Source organism: Schistocerca nitens, chromosome 9, assembly GCF_023898315.1.
Source record: "Schistocerca nitens isolate TAMUIC-IGC-003100 chromosome 9, iqSchNite1.1, whole genome shotgun sequence".
Lineage (NCBI taxonomy): Eukaryota > Metazoa > Arthropoda > Insecta > Orthoptera > Acrididae > Schistocerca > Schistocerca nitens.
Window position 1 is genome coordinate 147,898,426 of NC_064622.1, and position 18,854 is coordinate 147,917,279.

Here is an 18,854-nt window from a genome sequence, read left to right on the forward strand (position 1 = left end):
GATCTCATACCAAATACATCATTCAAAGCTCTCATAGTATCACAATGGTTCTGAAAAACTATGAAGAGTTCACAAAGTACATACAAAATACAATTTCATAAGTGTGAAGTTATCCAACTGTGTAATTACATAAACATCTGTCACTGATGTAGTAAAAGAAATGTTTTTTCTCTGTTAAATAATCAGATAACTGTGTAATTTATGTATTAGAGAAATATGGTACCGATGTGTAAAGTTGTATAAGCAAATACCATATTAGCTAGGGCTCCTTGTGCTTGCCGAACACATGGTACACAAAGTAGGCGTGCACCCCCTGAGGATTAATGTAATTATACCCTCAGGTGTTACAGATTACAGCAATGGAATGAAATGTATCACGGAAAACCTTTGTATCATTGTACTTCAAATATCTTTAAAAATAAATGTTTTAAGTACAAAATTAATCACTCAAATACGTGTACTGTAGCGCTAAACTGTGCGTCTTGTTATAAGATAATCTCTGTGGAAGTGTCGTAATTATCGTCCTCCGAAAGCTAAGTTCTGCAGAAGTCAATGTACTTACCTCATGATAAACAAAAGTGAAATGCTTTGCGTATAGATATCTTAGTTATTACGCTTATTGCCGTGATGAAGAAAGTACTGTGCTGTAACGTATTGTTGTGCTATGGAAAAGGCTGTCTCATTGTAGCCATACCACATAAGTTACTACTAAAACATGTTTTACTTTCCGAAATAATTCAGAAAAAGTGTGCAGATATAAAACAGAAACACCGCAAAAGCAACATTGTAAATTGTCACTCATTAGTAGCGTCGTGATAAAGTCGTGTAGCTGTCACATAAACTAACCAATGTGTCATCTGGTAAAAAATGGAAATGTCGTGTGGCTAGGGCCTCCCGTCGGGTAGACCGTTCGCCTGGTGCAGGTCTTTCGATTTGACGCCACTTCGGCGACCTGCGTGTCGATGGGGATGAAATGATGATGATTAGGACAACACAACACCCAGTCCCTGAGCGGAGAAAATTTCCGACCCAGCTGGGAATCTGGTATCTCACAGAAAGTACTTTAAATCCAGAATGTATTTTCAAGTAAACCAAAATGTTGCATTAAAATCTCATTATCAGTACTGGTAGATGTTCTAAGTACGTGTGCCTTATAGTCGTTACGTAATCGTGCAACTAACAAGCAAGAATGTACAAATAACAACACTGTGTCGTCTGTTCACTATAACAATGCATTCGTAATTTCTTTTAAAATAAGTTCTCTTGGTTCTTGACTGGATATTTAACTTCAAACATTGTTGCATGTTAACAGATTCTAAGTCTGACAAAGCATAATAGTAATGTAAAGTGAAAAGTTATATGGCAAAGACAAAGTTAAAAAGCAGATTATCTTTCAATAAACGGTTTTACATGTGAAATGTGGTGTAAACCTTTAGTCTTCCTAGTACGCAGAGTTTCAACTTCAACGCAATTATCATGTGGCATACGTCGGATTCTGTAAGGTCCATTGTAAACTAGAAAGAATTTGTGACTCAAGTGTTTCCTCTTATGTGACAATGAATGAGCTTTAATGAGAACTTTCTGACCAATATAAAATTTCTTTGCATTTGCTTTACCGTGTAGTTTTCTCCTTTTGTCTGCTGCAGATTTTATATTTTCAATAGCCAAATTAATTATGTCTTTGTGTCGAAGTTTATGTGTATTCGGGAAAGGTACAAGCTCTCTGATTATGTTCGGTGGTTCTTCATTCTTCAGTACAAGAGTAGGTAAAGCAGTGGAGTCATGAGGCATTTCATTCAGCACGTATTGAAATAAGTGTAAATATCTGTCCCAATGCTGATGCTTTCTGTGACAATAAAGTCTGCAAAGCTTATTGATTTCTTTCATAATCCGTTCGGAGGGGTTATAATGTTGTGAGTACAATGAAATAAAAACAGGTTTGATTTTATGATTCCGAAGCACGCGTGACCAAACAGCAGATCTGAATTGCGGCCCGTTATCTGAAATGACTTTAGCAACGTGGCCAACTTCACGTAAGAAATTTTTAACAAAGGCGTTAGATACAGACCGTCCAGTGGCTTTACGTAACGGAGTGAAAGAAACAAATTTTGAAGTTCAACAGCGACTAGAACGTACGAAAATCCATTCGATGTTCTAACAAAGGGTCCCAAGAGATCAACAGCAGCAAATTCTTTTAATTTAGAAGGAATGATAGGAAACAACGGAGCACGATGTGAGATAGTAGATGGTTTCGCCTTTTGACAAAGTTTACAAATAGACAAGACTCATCGAATTCTCTTTTCCATATTGTTAAAATAACAAGTCATCCGAAGAATACGATAACATTTTCGTGGGCCAAAATGCGCATAGCTGAAATGAATGTACCAAATGAGCTTATTAACAAAATCGTCAGGAATGCAAAGTACCCATAGCTTGTCATCAACAGTGCAGCGTTTGAACAGTATGTTATTTCTAACCAGATAATAACGCCGAATCTGTGTGTGTGTCTTTTCATGCCATTTGCTTTTGATGTCTTTCCAAATCGGATCTCTATCTTGTTCATGAGCAATGTCCTTTAAAGATGTCGTGATGAAGTTTTCAAAGGCGACTTTCTGAATGTAAAGAATACTGAAATTTTTCTCGAGGTTGCCTTCTGTGTTACTTTGCTCAAGCCCAGCCGATGCGCGTGACAGTGCGTCCGCAACAATGTTCTCCTTGCCGGGAATGTAGACTATTGCGAAGTGGAATTCTTGCAGAAAAAATGCCCAACGTTTTAATCTGTCATGATTTAATTTTGAAGACATAAGAAACTGTAATGTACGATGATCACTGTATACTTTTACGTGCTTACCAGAAAGAAAGAAACGGAATTTGTTAAATGCCCAAACGATAGCTAAAGCTTCTAATTCAGTAACGGAATAATTTTGTTCAGATTTTGTTAGCACTCGGCTAGCAAAAGCAATGGTTTTCTGAACAGTAGTGTCATTTTATGTGGCTTCTTGAAATATATGGGCACCAAGACCGACTTTAGAAGAATCCGTGCTAAGGCAGAAATCTTGTGACAGATCTGGATGAGCTAGTATTGGTGCGTTAAGTAGCGAATCTTTCAAAGAATTGAATTCCAACTGTGCTTGTTCGTCCCAGTTCCAAATAGTATTTTTTCCAGTGAGAGAACAAAGTTTTGCTGTAACTAGAATTTGCATATTCAGAAAACGACGGTAAAAATTTACGAGACCTAGAAAACTGCGGACTTGTTTTTTGTGGATGGAACTGGAATGGCTCTGATTGCTTCTAACTTTTCAGGATCCGGCTGAATGCCTTCAGAAGAAATAATATGTCCCAAAAACTTCACCACTGTCCTACCGAATTCAGACTTTTCCAAGTTAACTGTAATTCCAGATTCTGCAAAAATATGTAACACGCTGTTGAGGATGCGATTGTGTTGTTCCCATGAGGCTTCTGCTATCAGAATATCGTCCGCGTATAAGGTGATGTGACGTTTTAAGAACTCAGGTAATATGGAATTTAGCCCACGAATGAATGCTGCCGAAGAAATGTTCAAACCAAAAGGAAGTTTCCGAAACTGATAACAAACGCCGAAACAAAGGAAAGCTGTGTATTTTCTACATTCTGGATGAAGTTCGATCTGATAAAAGCTGGATCTGAGATCAATAGAAGACAACACTTTTACACCATTAAAATTTTGAAGAAGTTCTTCTAACGTTTGCGGCCTGTCTGTTTCAGGAATGATGACAGTATTGATTTGTCTCGAATCTAAGACAAGCCTGATCGATCCATTTTTCTTCTCAACAACATGTAATGGATTGTTGTATGAGCTTACTGCAGGCTCAATAACGCCCTCGTCAAGCATAGATTGTACTTCTATTCTAACACGGTCCCTATAATGCGCCGGAATTACGTATGGTCTAACACAAAATTTAGTATGCTCACGAACATGAAATTGGTATTGAAATCCCTTGATTGTTCCTGTTTTGTGAGTAAAAACTGTGGAATGTGCTTGTAAAATCTCAAAAAGGTCTTGCCTATCAGTGTCATTACAATTCTCAATTGTTTGAATTTTATTCTGAATTAACTCATTACTGTCAAATGCGCCGTCGATATCATCCCTGTCAGTACTTGTAGAGTGATTGTTAGTGTCAAGTTCCGTCGAAAATTCCGAACTGTTGTCTAACAGGAGGTAAAGCCGATTAATTTCTTCGTCATGGTTTGAGAGCCAATCTTCAAATTTCAAAGCTATTGACTTACCTTCTTTCTCTAAACTTATTTCAGCATCGTGAAAGTTTAAGATTGCTTTGTATTCATTCAAAACGTCTACTCCCAATATAATTTCCGTCGACAATAATGGAACAATAAGAAAGTTCATAGAGAAGCTATGGCCTTCACAAAAGAATTCTAAGTTGGTTTGTTGGCGTACATTTACACTTTTTCCAAAGATTGCACCTTGTAATTTAATCTTACGTAACGGAAGTGTGGGGCAATCATTCGATTTGCTGCATTTGCAAAAGGCTGTTTCACTAATTACTGAAATGGGACTGCTAGAGTCAAGTGCTGCCGTAAATTTTACGTCATTTACTGTAATGTGAATCACAGGATATGCAATGTTGTTATGTTTTACGTCGTGTTCCTGGAGTAAGATGTCCGTAATGTCTTCCATTTTTACGTAATTACTAGCTACGGCAGCTGCGTCGTCAGTTTCATAAGTACATTTTGTGGCTGCCAGCGGTATGAGTCATTGCCTATTGTCTCTTTGCTGGCGCGCGTCGTTATTGGGATTTGGAGACCTAACTTCTACAAATTCATCTTGTCGAGAGGGCCCCGCCCTGTTTGAATCCCGCCAGTTCTGATGCAATTCAGGTCTGTCGTTACGATCATATCGTCTGTCGTCATGTCGGTAGATTCCATAGTTTGTTTCTTGTCGGTCACGTGGTGGAGAATTTCTCCCTGAATCGTAACTGCGAGCTGGACCATTGCGTCTAAAGTTATTCTGTCTCCCTTGATAATAATTATTTTGGTTCCCATATTGTCTGTTTCTCTGATTGTCTCTGTGATAGTCACTACCGCGGAGAGGTGATCTTTCCCTGTAATTATTACTACTCTGCCATCGGTTGTCATACGGGTGGTGTCTGTTTTGGTCACGATTTGTGTTGTGAGAATAGCCTTGTCGTGTCCAGTTATTATTTCTTTCATCGCGGAATTGTGACGGATGTGACCTGTAATTGTTGTGTTCTTGTTTCCGCGTTCCGCGATTGTCAGTGTCAATTTCCAATTCTTGTAACAGTCCCTGAAAAGCTTCAATGTCATCTTTGCAACGTCCTGCCAAAATAATATGTTGTAAATGTTTAGGTAGTTTGATTAAGCAAATGCGGATGAGTTCTGAGGGGCTGTATGGGTTTGACAGGTACTGATTCTTGTGCAACATGTCTTCAAAATATTTCACAAGACTGGAAAATTCAGATTGTTCGAAATCTTTCATCATTATGATGCTATGTTTTACTCGGTCTTGTGTAGCTAGAGACCAATATGCTGAGAGGAAGGCATGATAAAATTCTCCTTCACTGTGGCAATCGTGAATGACCGATCACTTTCTTACAGCTGGTTCATTCTCTAAATAGCCACACATAAATTCTAATCTGTGTTCTAATGACCATTTGGGAGGAAAACAATGAGAGAATTGATGGAGCCACGCTTGTGGATGAATGTCGTTGCCATAATTCTTAAATGTTTTGAATTTACGTGTAGTAATGAACAGCTTATAGTCAAAATCATCATGTCGGCGAGTAGCATATCGGTCATTGTTACGTCGTGTCGGCGGTTCCATCTCAAAATTCGGTGCACCTTGCCAATTTCTTTCATAATTTCCGAAATGCCCTGTGTTATTATTTTGTGGCTTTTCTGTATTTCTAAGTCCCTCTTCCCGTGTTGGAGCGCGAGTGTCCTCTGAAATATGTAATTTTTGTATTACTTGTGCCAACTGATCTTGTACTTCCTGGATTTCTCTTTTGTGTTGCGTATTAATGTGATTCTGATTTTGTTTGAATTTCTTAATTTGTTCATACTCTTCTGTGTCAGCGATGGCTACAGGTCTTGTGTCATTCAGATCATCATCTACCTTTGCAGATAAGTTAGTGAACTGATCCGAAAGTCCGGCTACTTTCTCCGATAGTGTACTTATTTCCTCAGTGTGTTTTTCTGAACCAAGTTTCAGAGTGTCCATTTGTGTTGAAATCGTATCTATTGTGTCCTTTTAAGTTTTCTTGAGTTATTGCAAGTAGTGTAACCGAATCGGTAGATGCAACTGAGTCAACTTTAGCCCACAAGGTCTCATGATTTTCATGAACAATGGTTTGCAGTTCTTTTATGGCTGCTTCGTGATTCTTTAACGCATTTTCATGCAGCGAAAAAATAGGTTGAAAATGCTCACAAATTTGTGTTTTTACGTCATTACAGACTTTTTGACATTTCGATTCAATGTTATTTAACTCAGTAGTTAAATCTTCACGTGTTTGTTCAAGTGTGGTGTCTAACTTTTGAAGCTTTTGCTGTGTTTGTCACTGGTGTTGTTCCATTGTGTCCAACTTTTGAAGATTTTGTTCCATTGTGTCTAACTGTTGCTGTGTTTGTCTCTGGTGTTGTTCCATTGTGTCTAACTTTTGAAGATTTTGTTCCATTGTGACTAACCTTTGAAGCTTTTGTCCCATTTGTTGCATTAATTGTAATAACAATGCACTGGTGTTTGAAACATGTTCTTCAGTGCTATTCGGCAATGCATTTGAACCGGCAATATTCGCATTTTGAAAAGCAGGAAATGTGTCTTGACTTATTTGAGAAAACGGCGAGGACGCAAAACCTGAATCTACAGTATTTGCAAGATTGTGTCCTGTCATTTCGGATTCCTGAGGCAAGCTGTTGCCGACCGATCGATCGATAATGCTTATATGTTCACTAATTGGTTCACTACCTACACCATTATTTGCAGCCCGCTCCATTTCCCTATGCACAGTTACCAAATTACTACTTTGAACATTAGGTAATTCATTACACGGTGGCGCTAACACACTGCTTTCGTCTTCACTGTCATTTCTCAGTTTACTTTGGAGCCTAGTATTACGTTTTTCACACGCCATTATTGTGCCGGCCGCGGTGGTCTCGCGGTTCTAGGCGCGCAGTCCGGAACCGTGCGACTGCTACGGTCGCAGGTTCGAATCCTGCCTCGGGCATGGCTGTGTGTGATGTCCTTAGGTTAGTTAGGTTTAAGTAGTTCTAAGTTCTAGAGGACTGATGACCACAGCAGTTGAGTCCCATAGTGCTCAGAGCCATTTGAACCATTTGAACGCCATTATTGTCACAATATTTCACACGACAACACAGAATAGCACAATTTGAAGAGCAAAATAAGAAAACACATTAACATAGCATTGAAAATAATATCTCGTTAATTGCAAGCGCAGCTGCGAAATACTTGGTGCAAATCTACATGCATGCCACAACTGTTTTACTGCACAAGAATGAAAAATTACAACTACAAAGGAAATTCTCTCAACAATTACGCGCTAGCAATAAACAAAGGCTGCACTAATTGCACAAACTACAAGAAAAAAATCAGAAGATTCCAGTGAGGTATCCTCGGCTAAGGGTCGACATATGAAACGTCCCCTTAGAAAAATTATACATGACTGTGCTTAAACTGACACACAATATTTTTAGCGCAACGCAATCTGACTTTCAAAAATCCCTACAAAAGAATGGCCCTGACTAACATTAACCTATACCTTTCACAAATCACTTACCTCACCAAAAATCTTCGTTACTCGAACTACTGCAATACAGCGAGCGCCACTACTGCCAGCTAAATAAAAAATTCAAACTACTGAAGGCACTAACTACTGACAGGCATAGTTCGCAAATGAAAGATTTTGATAGAGAACAAACAATGTATTTACTTTACTAGTGTTCAAAAGTCATAATATATATCGCAGTTCATGACATCCAGTCTTACAAATATCAAAACTCCGCCGTTTCTCTCCCCACATCCACCACTGCTGGCGGCTCACCTCCAACTGCGCAACGCTACGCGCTGTTAACATCCAGCTGCCCAACAGTACAATGGCAGACAACAATGCAAACTAGCCACAGACTGCACACAGCACAGCCAGTGATTTTCATACAGAGCGCTACGTGGCGTTACCAATATAAAAACCTAAACAGCCTACTTACACTAGATGATATCACCTCATATCCAAATGGGATGATAACAACTTCTTGTCTGCTCTTCCTAGCAGAATCACTCTCCTATGCTTTTTGATTAATTTTTTTTTAGCTTCAGTAAGTAAAGTTGCTATCATGACATGGTGGTCACTAAACAATGTGTCAATACTGATGCTGTTCCCAGGCCTCTTTGTAGCTACAAGGTCTAAAATAAGGAATGCCTTCAGCTGGTTATGGCAGACATTCCCGACTAAGTAATGGACGTACACAAATCATCGGCAAAGTTTGAACTGATTGCAAATGGCGCTCTGGAGAAGTATGTGCCGAGTAAATAGATTAAGAACGACAGGGACCTACCATAGTTTATTAACAAAATTCATAAAATGCTGAGGAAGCAGAGAGTGTTGCACTCTCGTTTCAAAAGAGAACGCTCAAATGACGACAGGCAAAACAGAGTAGAAAATCGTGCATCTGTGAAAAGAGCTATGCGCGAAGCATACAAAAATTCCCATTGTCATACCATAGCAAAAGATCTTGCCGAGAAGTCGACAAAATTTGTCCTGCATAGAGTCACTAAGCGGGTCGAAGGCTTCTACTGAGTCACTGGTTGACCGTCGCATAGACCCTCGTGTGTAGGACATAGTAATAAGCATCAGTGGCATAGAGAAGCAACTCAAAGTGTTGAAAACAAATGAGCCGCCAGATTAAGGTGGAATCCGAATTCGGTTTTATAGAAAGCACTCTAGAGAACTGGGCCCTTTGTCGCGAATCTCTCGCCCAGCGCGAAGTTCCAAGCGGCTAGAAAACAGCGCAAGTGACTACAGTGTATAAGACGGGTAAAAGAATGGACGTGCAAAATTACAGATCAGTATCCTTAAGAACGGTTTGCTCCAAAATTCTTGAAGATATTCTCAGTTTGACTATAATAAATCTGCTTAACACGGAAGAGCTTCCGTCCACAAATCAGCATGGATTTAGAGAGAAATTGCCATTTCTCGCACAATATCATGTGAACCATGGACGAAGGGCAACAGGCATATTCCATATTCCCCGGTTTCCGAAAAGCGTGTGATATAGAGCCCCACTACAGACTGCTGACACATTTAGAAGCATACGGAATAGGTTTCTAAGTATGTGAGTGGCTCGAAGGCTTCTTAAGTAATAGAACCTAGTGCGATGTCCTCGACAGCGAGTGTTCATCAGAGGCAACGGTAACATCAGGAGTGCCCTAGGAAGGTATGATGAGAGCGCTCTCATTCCCTATATACTAATTGACCTGAACGATAGGATCAGAAGCAGTCTGCCGTTTTTTGCTGATGATACTGATGAAGGCGTCGTCGTTGATACAAGATGACATAGACAAAATGCCCAGTTGCTGGATGAAAGACAGTTTGAAGAATGAAATTTGCACCCAGCAATGGAGTGGGCGCTGATGTGAAAGTTCCTGGCAGATTAAAACTGTGTTCCGGACCGAGACCCGAAGTCAGGACCTTTGCCTTTCGCGGGAATGTGCTCTACTGGCTGAGATACTGACGACTTGCCCTCACAGTTCAACTTCTGCAATGGCATCTTGCTCCAAATGTAGAAAAATGTAAAATAATGTCGATGAGAACGAAAAACAATCCCGTAATGTTGAATTATTACTTTAGTAGTGTGCTTCTAGACACAGTCAGATCGACTAAACATCTAGGCGCAACGTTGCAAAGCGATATGGAATACAATAAGCACTTAACGTCGGAAGAAGGGGAGATTGGGCGACGTCGGCTTACTAGGACAATTCTAGGAAACCGTGTTTTATATGTTGGGGGGGGGGGGGGGAGAGGGGGGTGAAGGCCACATCCGGGGAAGTTCAAATGGCTCTAAGCACTATGGGACTTAACATCTGATGTCATCAGTCCCCTAGACTTAGAACTACGTAAACCTAACCAACCTAAGGACATCACACACATCCATGCATCCGGGGAAGTCTTATTTCAGGTGATTATGATGGAAGGATGATGACGACAGCACATCACCTAGACTACGAGCGGAGAAAATCCGCCCGCCCGGGAATTGAAACAGGGCTCGCTGCATGGTATGCAAACATGTTACCACTCAGCTAACCAGGTGGACGGTTTATTTGTAAAGGAGACCGCATATATAACGGGCGAACAAAGAGTTCCCGTTCGAAGGCAGTACAGCCAGAATCGGTAAACCAGTCAGCCTAAATTAAAGCACGAAGGCAATGATACCACCGACGCACCAAGTTGAAGATGTCCCTTTGATAAAACACCGTGTCCTGCTGGGTGAAGAGGTCCTCAACTGTCTGCTCCACATCCTCGCCCGACAGAAATCGTCGGCTCGATAATCGCATGTGGAGAGATCAGAATTATAGAGCACAACTCGACTACGTTGCATATAAGACGCAGCAACGCCCTCAAACGTAAAATTTTCGATTGCCTCTTATAGAATATTTGTGGGCCCCATTCTTCAGTACTGCTGCAGTGTTTCGGATACCCACCAGGTCGTTTTAAAGGTAGACATCGAAGCCGTTTAGCGATGGGTTGCTACATTTTATGTTCGATCAACACGCAAGTATTAGAGAGATACTTCGTAAACTGAAATGAAAATCACTTGAGAGATGACGACGTTCTTTTTGCGATGCTACTGAGAAAATTTACGGAATCGACAAATCGTTTTTGCCTTTCTCTGTCTGCAAGTGGAACAGGGAAGGAAACGACTAATAGTCGTACAAGGTGCCCTACACCATGCGTCATTTGGTGCTTGCGGAGTATGTATGTAGGTACATAAGCAGATGAATTACACGGTATTAGTGTGATGTCCCTGAAGGGAATCTAAATGTCCCGTGTGCCTACGTGCAACCTTAGTTAGCGTGTGTGACTCAAGTTCCCACAATGCCTCCTGCGATGTTGCGCGCAGTCAGTGGAATCGCGCGCGGCCGTGTCGCAAGGCCCGTTTCGTGACACACTGTTATTGAGACTCGCCGTCCTGTCTGCGGAATCCTCTGGTATCGCGTGGTGACCTCGCCAGTCTAGCGACCCGCACAGATACCGGTGGCGGGCGTGACGAAACCCGGCACTCGTGCGGGTATGTATCAACCGCCGACTGCCAGCTATCACTCTTGCGTTTCAGCATGACTTACGAGGACTAGACACAAAGTTTTATTCATCCTTTCGAAAAAAAAATAGAGCTGCGACCGTGGAAATTGATGAGGGTGTTAGTTCTCGTCTACACGTTCATCCTTCAAGGCGACACATCTTTCCAGAGCGTGGACAACTTGGCGGAGACTTTGATTTTGTACATTCTCCTTGTTCAGAAAACGTTCCACTCCGAAAATAATTTTTTCACCATTGTGGAAATGCCTACCACACAGTAGACAATGATTTCTCCATTCCCCAGGAAAGAGGAAAAAGTCGTTGGGTCCAGCTCTTTCTGCAGTCGACAGAGACACACATGTTGCATTTTGTTTTTCTTCCTTTTCTTTCTTCAGAGGTGGTATTTAAAACTTTTTGGCTACTCCTGTAACTTTTCATAGGTCACTTAGACCCGGTTTTAGTAAACCGATTTTTTTCCAGTACAACTTTTTCTTGTCATAAAAGCACACATAGATTCCGGAAATGGTGGTATAGCTGTCGGATTTTCTCTCATATTATCGATATTCTCCCGTCCACGTAAACGCTCTACCATTCACGCTTACTGAGACTGTCAGTTTCCTAGTTGGCCCTAAGAATGTTGATTAATCTCGATGGAGTGTCTTTTTGTGCAGCGAAAGTGAAGAAGATATGTTGAACTTACCAAGAAGATATCGAACCCTTGCACTTGACTGACAAAAAATGTAGAGATCGAATATGAATTTCTGGAGGTTTGTTTGGCCCTAACAGACTGGGTGAATGAGCGTTTTTCAAGTATTGCAGAGAAATTACTACAGAAATTCCCAAAAACAAATGTAGTATCTGTAAATTATTATGTCCAGTGTGTTTATAATTACACTTTCGCTACTTGGGCCAGCGAAGACCGAAAACTACGAGGGTTGGAACTTTAATAGCCGCAACTATTTATTTACAGCTCGTGCGAAATAGATACGTGTTTCAAAGTTTTACTGACGTTCAAAGTAGTCACCAGCATTGTATATAACCCGTTGCTAGCGATGTGGAGGTCGTAGCAGTGCCAGTTGTGTTGACAGTTCGAGCGGCGCGGTCTATTGCCCGACGAATTTGTAGCAGTTCTGAAACGAATGCCATGAAGTGTTTCCTTCAGTTTAAAAATCGAGTTGAACTTAAGAGGGCTTAAGTCAGGGGAGTGCAGTAGATGATATAGCACTTAGCAGCCCCATCAGTCAAACAAATCAGTAACAGCTTGCACTGTACGTGCTTGAGCATTGTCCTGCAAAATCATGGTCAGGTCGTGCAGAAACTGTCATCACTTCTGTCTCTATGCTGTTCATTTTTGGAACACAACCTACAACCAGCTTAGAAGTGATGACCTGACCATCATTTTGCAGGACAATGCTCAAGCACGTACAATGCAAGCTGTTACTGATTTGTTTGACTGATGGGGCTGCTAACAAGGGAACCTCCCCATCGCATCCCCCTCAGATTTAGTTAGTTATAAGTTGGCACAGTGGATAGGCTATGAAAAACTGAACACAGATCAATCGAGAAAACAGGAAGAAGTTGTGTTGAACTATGAAAAAATTTAGTAAAATATACAAACTGAGTAGTCCATGCGATGATAGGCAATATCAAGGACAATGGTAGTCAAGGAGCGCCGTGGTCCCGTGGTTAGCGACAGCAGCTACGGAACGAAAGGTCATAGGTTCAAGTCTTCCCTCGAGTGAAAAGTTTAATTTTTTATTTTCAGTTTATGTGACAAACTCTTCTATTGTCATCACTTTTTTGGTAGTGATTATCACATCCACAAGAAAACCTAAATCGGGCAAGGTAGAAGATTCTTTTTACCCATTCGCTAAGTGTACAAGTTAGGTGGGTCGACAACATATTCCTGTCATGTGACGCACATACCGTCACCAGTGTCGTGTAGAACTCCTTGATGTTGCATATCTTGCGCATGGACTACTCAGTTTGTATATTTTGCTAATTTTTTTCATAGTTCCTCACAACTTCTTCCTGCTTTCTCGATTGATCTGTGTTCAGTTTTTCAAGGCCTACCCACTGTGCCAACTTATAACTAAATCTGAGGAGGGTGCGATGGGGAGGTTCCCTTGTAAGTGCTATACCATCTACTGCACTCCCCTGACTTAAGCCCTCGTAAGTTCAACTCGATTTCTAAACTGAAGAAAGTACTTGACGGCATTCGCTTCAGAACTGCTACAAATTCGTCGAGCAACAGACCGCGCCGCTCGAACTGTCAACACAACTGGCACTGCAAAGAGTATCCTACGACCTCCACATTGCTGGCAACGGGTTATACAGAATGCTGGTGACTACTTTGAAGGTCAGTAAAACTTTGAAACACGTATCTATTTTGCACGAGCTATAAATAAATAGTTGCGGCTATTAAAGTTCCAACCCTCGTATTTATCGTATGGGTACCCTACTTTATAGGACTGATGTTCAGACTGTGCGCTGCAGGATTTGCGTTTTTATTAGTGTTAGTGTCATGACTTGCCGTTTGACACCGGTACTGGTACGGCGATGCAGTGCTGAAATAAAACCGTCAGCGTTCAATAGAGTTGCACACAGCCAACATAGGTCTGGACAAGTTGAGTAAGGCTTCAATCGTAAAGCTGTTTTTATCAAATCAACGATAGTGCTGTTGCTCTTCGTGAGTACGACGCATTAAAGGCGTACGGAGAGGTTCTTGTTCCGCACTTGGATTGAGGAATGTGAATCGGGAGTTCGAATTAACTGAAGTTTTGTGAACTGCTTCAGGGAGAGGTCGACGCCAGTTCCACAACAAATAGTTACAGAAGTTACTGTTGCTATAGCTGAGAATGCTGGACGCGAAGTTCGATCTTCAAGCAGTGCACGACAGCCAAAATTCCACTTGAGATGTTTCAGGCAGCATTAGAGTAACCTCTAGTGTGGTTCCAGACTATCGTGGATGCAGATGGCCGTCACAATGAGCAGCGTTTGTAACATGTAAAGTAAAGATGGTACGCAATTAAGAAACGTTACCCTCTCATGTGGGAATTAAAATGTGTTTCTTTCAATCCATTATTCTTTATTTCTCTTCTGCATGTCCTTACAAATGTTGCTAGAAAGTTTCATTGTCCTACCATTACTAGTTTTTCATAGTGGCCTCTGAATTAGCGAAAGTTTACTTATAATTAAGTTGTACTAACTACAACAATGTCACTACCAACCATAGAGGATGAAGTCAGTAAGACTGTTCAAAACCTAAAACATGAAAAGTCAGTAGGAGTAGACCGAGTCTCAATGTGTGTGCTGAAACAATGCATACAGAGTATACAGACTCTCTTAAGAAACATAATAAGTGAGCCATTCACACTACAAAAATTTCCAGAATGTATAAGATGGGCAAGAGTTGTTCCTCTGCTAAATAAAGGTAATACATAAGACACGGAAAACAACCGGAACATTTGTCTGTTGTCATCTTTCTCAAAAATAATAGAATCAATTACGAAAGACAGGTTAATGAATTACTTCAATAAATACAACCTTCTATCTTCCCTCTAAAGATTATCATAGAGCTGTACACGATACTCGTTTTGCAAGGATAAATGAATCACAGTTTGGCTTCTGAAGTGGCAGAAGTACAGAATCTGCTATAACAGAATTCACGAAAGTTGCACTTGGCGCTCGTGACAAAAATGAGTGAGTCACAGGCATATTTATAGAACTTTCTAACACTTTTCTTGCTGTTGACATAATCGCTATGAATAATTCATAGCTAATGACTGGTTCCTATCTTACCTATCAGATAAGATACCAAGAATAGATAGACATAACACATAGGCTAAACTTTTTGTGAAACTCTTATTGGAACTAAAATACATTAGTATATGAGTTCCTCAGGGTAATATATTAGGACCAGTACTATCCCTGATATTCAGCAATGATTGGGAGGAACATTATCTATGTTCAAATGGCTCTAAGCACTGTGAGACTTAACATCTGAGGTCATCAGTCCCCCGAGACTTAGAACTACTTAAACCTAACTAACCTAAGGACATCACACACATCCATGCCCGAGGCAGGATTCGAACCTGCAACCGTAGCAGCGGCGTGGTTCCAGACTAAAGAGCCTAGAACCGCTCTACCATAGCGGCCGGCTTATGTATGTTGATAATGCAATATTGTAGTCACTGAAGAACAAAAGAACTCCTTGGAAAATAGCAAATGATGTCCTCTACAGTGCGCAATAAAGTGACACTGAACTTAAAAACACAAATGACGTGAATTTGTTTCACGAGGAAAAATGGCACTGTTAAGATAAATGTAGATGGCACGTCTACAGACTGCATAACAAACAAAGAATTTCTCGGAATGAATTTCATTCTCAGATGAAGTGGTGTGAACACACAAAGATATATGCAAATAGAATTTGATCAGCATGTTAGCTCTTAGCGTTCTGTCATCAGACTGATGACTTAAGCAGTTTGGTGCCTTAGGAATTCACACACATTTGAACATTTTGTAGTAACTGCCAGTGTCTTCTAGTTTCTTAATATTCAAATGTACAGTCAGTTTTTAGCTTTGGGATACTTTACTGGAGAACAAATGTACAAAATATAAACACAATTTTCAAACTGTTATACAGATCTGTTCAAAGCACTGGGTAGTTTAACTACACCAAGTGAGTACATTTACTAATTAGTTGTACACATCAAAAACAACATTGATAACTACTGCACAAAGACTCTGTCCATGACCATCGGACAACGGCTAGATTAAACTTAGCGTTTGCCAAAAAATAATTAACAAAATTCAAAACAGCGTTTTCTACAAAGGAATAAAACTGTATAGTAAATTGTCCAAAGGGATTAAAAAGATTACCAAAGAAAATTTATTTAAAAAGCCAGTTTAAAAACCCTTTTAAACAGTACATTCCATGCCGCGAATTCTATATTGTGGAATATTTTTAAAAAAGTTCAAAACTGTTTGAATTCCTAAGGGACCAATCTGTTGAGGTCATCGGTCCCTAGACTTACACACTACGTAAACTAACTTATGCTAAGAACAACACACACATCCATTCCCGGGGGAGGACTCGAACCTCCGGCGGGAGGGGCCGCGCAATACGCGACATGGCGCCGCAAGCCGCGCGGCCACACCGCGCTCCGTGAAATATTACGTAGATAACGCAGAGTAGGGGTTTCATAATACACGTAACACAAATAGATAATAATAACGATACTAAAACATCTGTCATTTCACGTGACATTTTAATCCTATATTTTTTTCCTTATTTCTTTATTTTCTTGTAAAACGTTCTGCCAAAGCTATTCAGTGTATAATACTAACAACTTATGCTATTTCGGAGCTCAACAACTTACTCATTTTTTTTAGTGCTGCATATGGACTACTTGGCCCCGGCATCTAATAAGTTTTGTGCCGTTGTACTCCACTCAGACCACTTTGACAGAACCAACGACCCCCAGCGCGCAACCCATGCTAAGCAACTGACGCCATGGGTTCCGTAGCCCATGCAGCACTACTTATATTGGAGGGCAAGTCTCGTGGAGATCTTTTGTTCTCTTTCTTTGCCTAAATGGCATTTGTGTTATACTTATAACACTATAACACGTCAGACTGGAAATAGGGAATTATGAAAGAAATCAAGTGATTTAATAGAGCGATAAAAGAAGATAGGGTAGGTTGAGTAATATATGTCCCTTCGCCTGAGCAGTCCAGGGAGGGGGTCACGGAATGCGACCTCGAACCTGACACCCCTGTGCAGTGCCTCCCAAGGTTACTTATTAGGGAACGTTCATATGCTGGTCTACTTAACTCTAGATTCTACTTGGTGTTTGTATACTATATGATAAAGAATCGCTATTGGTGCGTGTTGTATATGCTGTGTGGTCTCTTATTCTAACTTACGCTATGTGCTAAAAACACATGTAACGAGTTTAACATGGCGCCTACTACAATGAGTGGCCACGATTAGATGATATCCCGTTGGTTTGACCCACGTTCAGTGTTCCTTTATTTGAGTATCGACATATTCTTTTTCGTGTGATATGTCACATGTTTCTTTGTTGGAGGAGTCCGCTGTACTGGAGTCTTCCTCTGAACTAACCCAGTTGTCTCTTTGGCGTCTGCTACGATGCCTGTAATGTCTCATTTCTTTATAGATGGTGAATTCTATCTTGGAGATGTGGTCTAATAGTTCATTTCGTTGTCTCCACTTGGCATGAATCCCTGATTATGTGTTGCAGTATTTCTGTTGTGATTCCTGTTACGTTTCGCCGTGTGTGTGACTATCGCTCACAGTATAGCACGACGTGTTCGGGGAATCCATATTCACCACATTGGCAATTGCCATCTGGAGAAAGTAACAGACGATATAAGTTCGTTGGATATGGGTCATGACCAGTCAGGAAATGAACCGTATAATAGCCAGGATTGGCATGATTCACCGCAACTATTCTCTTATGTTCAGGAAGAAGGAATACACCCTGCGGCTTTTATCAGTTTGGTATCACTCCCGTAGATAGCCGTCCAACCGCGAAGTGTTTAGTTGACGTGAGTTTTCGACTTCTTCCCATATTATTTCCCTAATCTTATGCGTATTCTCCTCTCAGGCCAGTAGCATGTGGTCCAGTATACACTACTGGCCATTAAAATTGCTACACCAAGAAGAAATGCAGATGATAAATGAGTATTCCTTGAACAGATATATTATACTACAACTGACATGTGATTACATTTTCACGCAATTTGGGTTCATAGATCCTCAGAAATCAGTCAAACAGAGTGGGCGTGTACAGGTACAGCTGCCCATGCAGCTTCAACACGATACCACAGTTCATCAAGAGTAGTGACTGGCGTATTGTGACGAGCCAGTTGCTCCGCCACCATTGACCAGACGTTTTCAATTGGTGAGAGATCTGGAGAATGTGCTGGCCAGGGCAGCAATCGAACATTTTCTGTATCCAGAAAGGCCCGTAGAGGACCTACAACATGCGGTCGTGCATTATCCTGCTGAAATGTAGGGTTTTGTAGGGATTGAATGATGGGTAGAGCCACGGGTCGTAGCACATCTGAAATGTAACGTCCACTGTTGAAAGTGCCGTCAATGCGAACAAGAGGTGACCGAGACGTGTAACCAATGGCACCATATACCATCACGCCAGGTGATACGCCAGTATGGCGATGACGAATACACGTTTCCAATGTGCGTTCATCGCGATGTCGCCAAACACGGATGCGACATCATGATGCTGTAAACAGAACCTGGATTCATCCGAAAAAATGACGTTTTCCCATTCGTGCAGCCAGGTTCGTCGTTGAGTACACCATCGCAGGCGCTCCTGTCTGTGAAACAGCGTCAAGGGTAACCGCAGCCATGGTCTCCGAGCTGATAGTCCATGCTGCTGCAAGCGTCGTCGAACTGTTCGTGCACATGGTTGTTGTCTTGCAAACATCCCCATCTGTTGACTCAGCCGCTACGGTCGCAGGTTCGAATCCTGCCTCGGGCAT